The sequence below is a fragment of the Anas acuta genome, chromosome 5 (genome assembly GCF_963932015.1).
Source record: "Anas acuta chromosome 5, bAnaAcu1.1, whole genome shotgun sequence".
Classification (NCBI taxonomy): Eukaryota; Metazoa; Chordata; class Aves; order Anseriformes; family Anatidae; genus Anas; species Anas acuta.
Window position 1 is genome coordinate 49,508,659 of NC_088983.1, and position 11,149 is coordinate 49,519,807.

At 48.0% G+C, this 11,149-nt stretch overlaps 1 long non-coding RNA gene across 1 annotated transcript; it reads left to right on the forward strand.

The window, feature by feature from the left end:
• Positions 1–1,872: 1,872 nt before the first annotated feature.
• On the forward strand, positions 1,873–10,082 carry LOC137857751 (uncharacterized). The gene is made up of 3 exons (XR_011097261.1): positions 1,873–2,097; positions 3,760–3,873; positions 8,596–10,082. It is a non-coding gene; the product is annotated as an uncharacterized lncRNA (long non-coding RNA).
• The last annotated feature ends 1,067 nt before the right edge of the window (positions 10,083–11,149 follow it).

Here is an 11,149-nt window from a genome sequence, read left to right on the forward strand (position 1 = left end):
AGCCCTTTGGAAAAGTACTGGATTGATCTCTCTAGGGAATTAAATTTTCTGTTTATCCACAAAACATAGTGTGAATAGCTAAACTGAAATGTGATTCTTTCCTTCCCAAAATCCCAACAGTTCCTTAAGGCCACATGGAGGGGACTGCTGCTGATCCGGCCCTTAGCATTTCTGTGGGAGTGCACCCAAAGAGTTTCAGTCCTACAGTTGCTGAAGACCACACAGAAGACCACTTTTTTCACTGAGAACTGATTTGGGACCGTCAATGCCTATGTTCTTCTCAACAGCCAGTGTAGAGGCAAGTACTTTTTCCTCAGTAGATCTCACCTAAGATTAATTCATACCAGTCACCTTGAGGTAAAAACAAAACAAAACAAAATCTCATTACTTAATGCCACAGCCTGTAACTCCTTCAAATTTAAGTGTGGTCATTTCTCAGCACAAAACCACAAGAGCCTTCATCAGTGTAAGAACAATAGGGGTAATAGTCTAGTTTGACCCAAAAGTGCTCGTTTCAAGAAAAGCACCCTGGCAGTGTCAGTTTGATTGAATGAATGAGTGGTCTGTCGCATTTGTGTGGAATACCTGCTGTTTCCTTGACAAATGTGAGCCATGTCACAGCACAGTGATGAAGAAGTATGATGTTTTATTTGACAGAGTAGATTTTTCTTCTCGTTTATTTGTGACAGGGTTATCTTAGAAAACGCTGTTTGCTCAACAATGCATCCAAAGTAGCACTTGCTTGCACAGCTTTGGGGTAGGGAGAGGAAGATCTGGTTGGTTGGTTGGTACATGTTAAACCTCCATAGGGGTTATACATCTCCATGCATAGGAACACTTATGAAGTGAGAGACCTGAATTTTTCACATCACAGATGAACCATCTCCTGTGACTGCTGAATGTGCAATGAGAGGGACAGTACAAAATTTACTGCACAATACTTTCTAGAGAGGGGCAGTGCTCTTCATATAGCCTTTGCTGTGTATTGTGGCCTCGTGCTGTAGTGGACCATGGATGTGCTCACTGAAACAATCCTGATTCAGGTCACAAGGAGATAGCAGGTACATTTGAGAGGATTTATTTGCAATGGAGAAGGCTGTCTTTCCAGTGTATCGTTATATGTGGGAGGATTTTTCCCTTATGTTTAATGAAAACTGGTGTTTCCAACTTGTCTTTTGTTTCTATATTCTACCTGTTGTACGTGAAGAAGTATTTAAATGCTGCACGGTAAACATGTTTGCAAACTAAGAAAACAGCATTGATATTTGGCTGTTTTCTGTTTACTCAAATATGATTCAAAGGTGAGAGCAAAAATTCTTCATGCATCTGGTTCTGCATTTATTGGTATCCCCTGGTAGGCTGTGCAGAGCAGAGGAGCCAGCAGAACCGATGAATTATCCAGAGTGGATTTGGAGAATGCTCTGCTTCAGAAGTAATGGAGCTGGCTTAAATACCCGCTTCTGAGGTGTCATGTTAGATATGCTGGTTAAGACATGGATTAGGTGAAATAATACAGTACCTGAGCTTCTACAGAAAGAAAAGAGCGTGCCCACCTGAGAGATGGAGCAGGTTTTCCTTAGCAAAGCCTGTCTCCAGAAGCTGCTTGGCCCCAGGCTTCGAAGTTCCTGTGCTATGAGCCCTGGTGGGCCTGGTGCTGAGACAGCAGTCACAGCTGTGAGAGCTGTGGTTGTTTTTTTGCAGCACATCTTGGTCTGTCTGGTATGTGAAAATAACTCTGGAATGATTGTCACCTTCCTTCAGGAAGCTAGATAGAAATCCTCTGGCTTCTTTGCTGCAGTCATGCTTCTCAAGCAACTAACTGCTCTTGTTACTCTTACCAGCTGACTCCTCTTTTCTCTATTGCAGGGGTGTGAGAAAGATTTGCACTCTTTTGTAAGTGAGAACATCTGAAACAGGGACAGATAACAAGATTGGTTTGGGGAACAACAAAACTGTCATCTTCCAAGATCCAGCCTCCTGACCGTTGGGTGTGCTGTCTGATCCAGCCATTTATAATCTTCTGAATCCATTCAGTTTTACAGAAGCGTATCGCTTGCAGATTTAAGAAAAAAGACAAAGGGAAGTCTGGACCTGCAGGTAACTCTTTCAAGTTCTCTTCTTTTTCAGAAAAATTAGGACAGCAGTAGAAACAAAAATTTAAATTCTGTATTTTTGCCTAACCTCTAGGTACTTGTTTGCATTATTTATATTTGCAGACTTACTGAAACAATTATTCTGTATAGCTCTGCGTGGAGGCTTCTGTTCTAGAATAAGTTTGCAATTAATCCTGAGTAGGTATTTTGGGAGGTTTCCACAGGTTAACAAATATGAACGGACTGTGAACATCTCCCAGAAGGAAGCTAGGGTGTATTGCAAGTGGCACGCCATAAATAACGCTGATATAGATGCAAACTGCACTTTGTGTGTGAATCGTAGGGTTATGGGTGCAGGGGCAACACCTTGCCAGATGACTGATGCCGCCAGCTTTTGCTTTACACCATTGGAAAGGGAGCAAGGGGGGAAGTAGGAGGAGGAGATGTTGTTTTTAACCCAACTATATAGGTAGCCCAAAGTGATATGGGAAACTACAGAGAGAAGAGAGCGACCCGGCTGCCTTTTATGCTGACATTTGAAAAATGAGCTCAAGATAGAGCTTTGAAGGGTGGCTTGGTGATATTATTTAAGAAAAAGAAGAAAGTCCCCACTTTCTTTCCTTGATACCAGTAGTGAGAATGAGATGACTAACGTGTGGGGGAGAGAGTGGTTTGAAATGATTTCTGGATTTTTTTTTTTTTTTTATCCTTTGAAAATTTAGGTGAAGTTAATTATGGAATGGCAGCAGTGTCTGATCTGAAGCAGGCGCTTTCATCTCACCTCCTGCTTTTAAAATCGCTGCGCTCTTATCTCTGCTTGGAGGAAGGGGCATGGTGGGGAGCGCCCCGGTGCTCTCATGGCCTGGTGGTGGCTGGATGAATGAAAAGCCTTGCAAGATCGGGGCCATTAAAGACTGCAAGCAAAGAATTAACAGGAGCTTAGGAGCAAATTTCCCATGGTGATGGTGACCAGAGGAAGAAAAAAATGTGGTCTGCAAAAGACAAAGAAAAAAATACAATAACGTAATGAGCACAATTGCCTAAATACTGTCCCAAAAAGGTTCTGTTTAAAAGGAAGATGAAGCAGGCAGGAGCTTGGAGATGCGATGGGTGTTTCCCCTAATCTCTGTTCGCAGTCTCAGTCACACAGATGCTGACATTAACCCTTCCCTTTGTTAATCAAGCCTCGGTTGCAACTATTACTCGTTATTAAGAGCCTGCCAGTGTGCCAATAGCATTTTTCGTGTGTATTAATCTGATGAAGCAAGCAGAGGAGCTCAGTTTCCAGCACAGGTCAGGTGTGGTGTGCGGCACGCAGCAGCGAGGGCTGAGGTGGGTGTTGTGGGTCAGGGCCCCACAGAGCTGGTGCTGCCACGTGGCGTGCTGGGTGGCACCAGCAGCTTCAGGGTGCCAGGATGTCTGAGTGACCCAAAGTGTGACTGCATAGGCACACCTGAGGACTTCATGTTCTTTCGAAGAAACAGACGCTGTTTTCAATGGAAGCAGAGGCAGAACTGAGTTTAGACAATCACCTCCAACTGGTTCATCCCTTGCCCTGCTGAGCTGTGCTGAGTTGTCTTTTGATGATGATTGTGACCTGCTGCCCTACTTCTGAAGTAAGAAAGCCTTTAAGTAATTAATCACTCCTGGGATTTTTATTTTTCAGGTCACTGAGACAAGATCAGCATGAGAGAAGATCATGGACCGCTGGATGTTTTCCCACTGAGGGTTTCAGGCGTCTTCCTCTTCCAGTGACTGCGTATGGCAGCTGAGACATGGGGTAAGCCAGTCTGAAAGCCCTTCACCATGTCATGGGATCCAAGCATGCCCTTAAACAGAAGCAAAGTGGTTCATCTTTACCAAATGGACCGTGACAGATCCAAAGGGAAAGAGGAAGAAGTGAGAGGGAGGAAGGGAGAAGTAAGATTTAGGTGGTGTTAAGGCTGTGATATCTCCTAAAGCTTGGAGCTGTTGCTCTTTAACATGAAATGTTGTCATGAACGTGCTGCAGTCCAAGAGCAACTGACTTCCCACTGCCAGCCAAGCAGTGAGAGGCCTACAAAGGGCCCCCAGAGGTGGTGGGGAGCCTTCCCTCTTCTGCTAGGGAAGTGTCACTGGGTCTGTCTGCCCCCATCTCTGTTTATTCTGCGAGTTTAATGAAGGAGGCCCTGAAGAATTTCTTGTCATACTTGGGCCCATGGCTAGATCTCTGTCAGCTTCCCGTTGCGTTGCCCCGTGGTGGAGACCTGGTGCTTCAGCACGTGCTCAGCCTGAGGGCTGCGGTCTGCCATGGCAGTCCTTTTACATCTGCTTACGGGACTGCTGGGCAGTGCCCTGCCGACAGAAGGTGACTCAGGCAGTTAAAGACCATCACTGAACTTTTCTGGGACGTTCTCACAGCCCAACATCTGCCCGTGGTTCTACCAGAACAGGGGATGAGGCAGCCTTGTATGGATTTTGTACTGTCCTGTACAATGGGTTTTGTCCTCTGGCTTGCAGCAATGGAGCTGGTCTGGGCTCCTGCACTGCTGTGACTTGACCAGCTGCTTGGTTCTCCTGTCCCACCAGAGCTATCCTGCCTGTCCTGTCTTTAGGTGGCCTGTGGGAAGGAAGCAAGCGTCTCTTCAGAGGCAGCAGGTTGGAGAGGTGTCTCCCAGCAGTACATCAGCTATGGCTTGGTAGCACCAGGCATCCCTGGGGGTTGAGGCACTGCTTACCCTGTCTTAATGCAGGGATTTGTCATAGTCAGCAGCCCGTGCAGATAGAAGTGGGAGCATCCTTCTCTGTAAGAAGCCCGGGTTCAGGCTGATTATCAGCATGTTAGTTACGACGTGTTTGTGTTTTTCAAGTGTCTTGTCTTATCCGGTAGGAAATTATAGCTTCGGCTCTAGTCTGGTGAGTCTAGGAGTCACAGCCTAAGGAAGAACCTTTCAAATCCAGGATCTGAAACTATAAAACATCTGGGATGGTTACTGCTGAGTTAATGGCCCAGTGAAGAAACAAATCACTGTGTGCCACTTCATGCTTCTCATCTGCCTGATCTCTGTTTTTCCCCGGCAGTCAGGCTGCCCTCACTAATCAAATGCAATCCAATATAATCAAATGCAATGCAATAGTGTCCTTTTCCTTCGCAGGCCGGGTTTATTTTTCATCCTGTGCTACAAGGGGGCACATGGACATGAGGCTGAAGTCATTGCTGTCCATCTGGGTCAGCAAGAAATGACTCGGATCTTTTCCTAGATCAATGAATCGCCATCACGTCCCTGCAACCTTGCACTCCCTGCAAGAGACAAGAAAAATCATCCTTTGTCTTCTGTGTGGCACTGGCACTGTGGCTGAAAAATGCTCCCCTTTTTATGCCTGCTTATTTTATGGCATTGTGCATTTTTCTCCATGGGCTGTGACGGCCCTCTCGTTAATCTAATGAGTGCCCGCCCGTGAACCGCCAGCCCGGAGCGCTCGCTGCTAGGTTTGACCCCAGTGAAGGTGGGATAGAAGGGCTGGTGATTCTGGGATGGTGTCCAGCAGGAACACCGTGCTTCTCTGAGAGCTGAACACTCGGATAAATAAGTGAATCCATCGAGGATTAGCCTGGTTATTTACCAGCCTGTCTTTGAAACATGTGAAGCATTTCTTCTTTGGTCTGCAAGTAGAGCAGTGATTCTCAGTTAAAGGTAAAAGAGGAGGGGAAAGAATCGAGAAATTGGCATTGGGGTGCTTTTAGGCAGGTCTCTGAAAAACGTCAAAGAAAAGCACTTTGTCATTTTCCAGTCGATGATGTTGCTTCCAAGGCTATTAATTGCTGAATGTTGAATGCCCTGCTAAATACACACACCCCACAGATGAGGCAGCTAATGAAACAAACAGATGGCGATCCGAATAGAGTAAAAGTACATAATAAAGATGTGCTTTGAAACAGCCAGACAGAGCAAATCATGCAGGAGGTTGGGAGAAGGAAGGTGATGCAAAACTGAGAACAAACCACCACCACTCCTCGTGTTATTCACCAACTGGACCAGCATGCAAGTGGGAAGGTGTTTGATGATTTTTCATAATCTGATATTAAAAAGAGATGTTTTGTTCTGTCCTGAAAGTGTTGGGGTGATAGATAGGGAAATAGAGGCTTGTCCAAGCACGGGGGTCAGGCAGTGTCTGTGCATCTCGCCGCTGTCCTGGGGGCTGCGTGTATTCACAGTGACATTTGTTTACTTTCTATTTTAACATCGCCTGGGGGGAAAAAAAATTGTTTGCCTCCATTCCCAAACTAATGCAATTTGAAATGTTGTGCTAGAGATTCTGGGAGGCCTGGGGCAAGTGCTAAAACTGTGACCCTCTGGATATTAGACGGTGTTATAGCAGGCAGAGTATCTTTCTCCCGGAGTCAAGCAGAGGGCTGGGAGAGCATGGCTCCTGGGCTGGCTGCCTCCCTCCCTCCCCTCTCCTGCTCCCTCCTCACCATCTCTGGGCTGTCCCTACTCCGTGCCAGCGGGCAGGCTGGTACTGCAACGTGCTGGCCTTCCAGCTCTGCTTTCTGGAGACAGCAGAGCGCTTTGTGAGCCATGTATTAAGATTTATGAACCTCCGTGAGGAGGCAGAATGACAAGAAATAATTTACTTCCAAGTCCAAGGTAAAGGCAGGTAGTGGGGAAGCCCGTGAGGGATGCTGTTGCTGCTCACCCCAGATGCTGTTGCATCTCCCCTTTATGGCCACTTTCCTAGCTCCCTGCAGCCCGTTTTGCTGGCCCTTCCCACGGTGCTGGAGGCAGTTTCTGAGCTGCTGGGCACTTTGGGAAGTTACAAGTGGTTCGCTCGGACTAGGATGAAATTCCTCAGGGTGGGAAGAGGTGAGGTGAGGTGACACCTTTGTTTCAGGCGTAGCTACTAAGGCTGGGAGGGAAACAATGAGATTTAAAAGTACGTTTAGCTCCAAATTAACCCCTCCCTCATCTGCACTCAGCTACACGCAGGGTGACAAGCAAATCAATAGTCAAGACAAGCACATCTCCAGAGCTTTGTTATTTCAGCATCTGACATTGTGATACAGCCAGTAAAAATTAATTGTTCCCTTCTGTTGGCTGAAGTCTCCGCAGCACCCTCATTAGCACACAGCCAAATTTTTCTTTGTTCTGTCTTGCTGGACTAGAAATCTGTTTTGTTTGCTTGGCTTTTGTTTGCTGTGAACAAAAGGCTTCCTCGTGTCTCTTGTGCCTCGTTGCACCCCGACGGGTGGAGGAAGGCAGAGCCGTGTTCAGCGCCTCCATGATCATCAAAGGACAGTTTTGCAGCCTGCCTGGAAGCATCACCTTGCACCTTCCCCTGCTCTGTGGCAAGTTCCTGATTTGTTCCTGCACCCTTTTCTCTGATCATTACAATTGTTATGATCACATCTCCCACAGAGGAAATAAATAGGAGCCCCGGCTGCCCCGATGGCCCAGCTTGCTGCAGCTCAGTTCCATGCCAAAACAACTGTGACAGCTGCTCACTCTCGCAGAGAAACTTTAGTATCACGTTGTGCTTTCTGCTAGGTTTATTGAATAATAAATATGTAACTTAAGAGCAAATTCCTCTTGTCCTCGGCACAGCATCCACTGCTCTCTCTGGAGAGGACTGAAACAACAAGCTAGCCCTGCCTTGAAATCACGCAGACTGCTGTGCAGTCCCTGGCAGAGAACTGAAGCATTTCAGCTTCTGTGAAAGCGAGGAAGAAGCGATGGGTCCGGCTTTCATCCTCCCGTACCTCACAGGCAGAGAGAGGAGCCACAGCCTGAGCTGCGGGAGCAGGACAGGACCAGTGGCTTCTGGCTGGCGTTTCAGATGCCCGCATTGTCCGTACGCCCTCTGGAGAAGAGGGGTCACAACAGGGAGATCTCCCAAAGCACCCACGGGATTGGGAATTGCAAAGTGTGTTCCAAAGGGTGCTGCTGCCCTGTGCACGCTGAATACACCAGCACTAAGGCTCGGCCTCCCGACAGGCTGTGTCAAAACTTAGGTTGCCTGCTGTGGTTTTGAGGACAAAAGCTGGGATATCGAGCACCGAGAAATCTGAATGTCTAGGCCAAAGCACAATTAAGGCACGGTTGTTTTTCATTACAAGGAATTAGCTTTTTGCTGATGTGTGCATCATGAGCCCAATACTGCTGACAGAGACGGGAGAGCTGGCTTCTAGCTAAAGCGAGGTCTCCGATTTACCCCTGCTTTCGCTGCCTGCCACGTGCAGCACAGTGGCAGCTGAGGCATCCAAGTAGCCATCAATTAGTAAGAAGTGTTGCCACCTCTTTGGAAACAATAGGGAATCATCACAGTAATGCCTAAAAGTGAATTTTGCTATGCTTTAGCAGACTCTTGGTTCCCCAGCTCTGAGTGTGGTAAAACCTCCAGGGAATGGTATTAGAGGCTGGTTTTGTTGCCTAGGCTTTCCTAGAGGTTTGGGTGTGGTGCAATGGCTTTTAACCTCTTCATTTAAGCTTGCCTTTCTTAGACAAACCTTTTTGTGGTCTTCCAGAGCCTTTGCAAAGGGATGGGACCATGCAGAAGGACTCCAGAACAGCTGGGACCTCTCCAGCCTTCCAGAAGTGTTCCTGCACAGCTCCCCGAGGACGTGTGGTTGCCCTCTGGGATGGCAGGTGAGAAGGAGCCTCTGCAGTGCAGAGAGGAGTGCTGCTAAAAACCTTTCACTGAGGTAAAGGCTTGGGGGATGTCCGTAGGACAGGTGCAGTGGGCCTGGGAGCTGAGCTGGAGTCCAGGAAGGCAGTGAAGACGTGGCCAATGTAAATCACTCAGGTTCTGTGTCCTCTCTGCAAAACCTTCTCATCTCAGCGCCTTTGGCAGGAGGTGTCTGTTAACAACTACACAGCACGCAGCTTAAAACGTGATGGTTTGTGCGGGTAAAGCCTGCTGTGTGTTTGGAGAGGCTGCACAAGAAAGGCTTGGGGCTGCAGCCTAATGCTAACCCGTGGGAGGTTGCAGGTTGTTCAGGGTCAAAGTGGAGGCAGCGTTGTTCATCAGGTGGGTGTGAGCGGTTCAATTTCACTGCGCCCTTTCAAGCAGCCTTGGATGCTGTGAGGGGAGGCAGGCAAGGAAACTTCAAACATGTAAAAGGCTGCTGAAAAAAGGGAAAGGATCATTTGTTCTCCCACTGCCAAGTAGAAATTGGCTAAAAATTTAGATCCAGGCTGGCAACCTGGGAACATAACTTTGTTTAATAATTTTAAAAAGTAGAGGGGCACGGGGTTGGGAAGTGTTTAGTACCAGCTCAGAGAAAGAGGCGTCAGAAATGACCTTTTATCAGTCTCCTGCTGGAGTTGGTCTGTGGAGACCATCAGCCCAGCTTTCTGCCAGCTTTGATGTGGAGAGATGAGAGATCACACTCATTCACTGACCCTGTCCTCGTGGTACATTTGCCGGGGCGTCATTTGTGGAGAGACTTTCGTGCTTAGGTGCTGTTTTGCTGTTCTTTCTAAACTTTCCCTTGCTTCATGCCTCTCGGCTTATGGTGTGGAAAAAACAGAGAACTCTCTAAGCAACCTTTCAGTAACTTTGAGCAGTTTCTGGCCTGGCCTCGTGACACGCAGGCAGCTGTTTATTTATAAAGGAAGCTATGCAGACATGGCAAGGAGTTGGCCGTTGACCCTTGCAAAGTGTTGTAATAAACTGGTGATGGAAGAAGGATAGGAAAAAATCAAAGCAAGTCTTTACATCAAAGGCAGAGAGAGGAGCTGCAATTAACATGGTCAGATGTGGGAGATTCAGCAGGGGAGAGAGCCAGTACCAGAATCTGCACTGATGTCCCCCCTGTCCAGACCCTATCAATCTTGCCAGGGAATTTGACAGGCGAGGAAAGTCAAAGAGCAGCTGAGGGATTCCGAAATCAAAGGACTTTGAAAGCTGGATCAGAGAATGGAGCGCGATTTCCCCATCTGCTTTGAATTTATTGTTGCTAATGAGGAAGCAGCCTCTGGTCTGAGCGAGCACGCTGGACCAGAGGGGTCACTCGACATTTCCATCACATTCAAAGGAGGGTATCGGGGGACTTCTTCCTCCACGTTAACCCTTTCACAGTTAAGCACATACAAAAGAGCAATGTAAAGTGAGGTGGCAGAAGGGGAAATACATGTTTACTGCTTTCAAGTTGACCAAAGAGGTCAGTGGGGTCCTGTTTGGGTGCCTGACTGCTGGGAGCTCCTGCAGGCGGAGCTGAAAACCCCAGCACCAGTCCCTGCTGCTGACCAGCTCAGAAGCATATCTGTTCCTTCTGCTCTGTCGCTGAAGTTTGCCATGCTCAGTCTTCTCTGCAGAGCCAAAATTACAGGGCTGTGAATCCGAGACCTGCAAGTACCTTTGCTCTGTACGTGTAATTTATGCACAAAGCTGGGAATGGTTGAGCCGACCAGGTATTTACATCCAGGCTCCCCATCCCCTTCAGGTCAGGTGCTGTCCCCTGGAGCAGAATGTGTGTGACCGGGGCAGGCCTCTCTCCTCCGCCCCCCTGCTGCGTTTTCTAAGCAACGGGGACTGCACAGTGTGTGGGTGCAGGAGCAGATGAGAAAATTGGCTGATGAGCCTGAGGCAAGCATTGGAGCTAATTGTGAGGCCTCTCGCATCCCATGGGAGTTAATCTTGAAATTGGCTGTTTTACATACCAGACGCTGACCTCTCCATCCCAGATTCCCCAAAACCTTTCTGTGCTTTTGCTGCCCTTTGCTGCCCACTCATGCTGCTGCCATCACATTTGATGTTCCCTGGCTCCTCCTGATAAAGTTGAAGGCACCAAAAGCCGCGGGGATCTGCTCGCAGAGGTGGTGATCCTTGCCCTGGGCTGAGCCAGTTGTCGCTTCAGGCTGCTGCTCACCTGCAGGGCAGGAGAGCTGGAGGAGACTCACAGAGCTGCAGATCTTCAGCAGGGGACAGAGAGTGCAAGGCAAAATGTTGGTGTGAGAGCTGACTCCCTGGCATACTCAAGGAGCTTGTTTGTGCAAGCTGCTGCTGCAACAGGGGCTCGGTGGCTTGCACGCAAACTGCATCTTGTCCTGAGCGCTGCAGAGCTCGGAGCCCAGCTG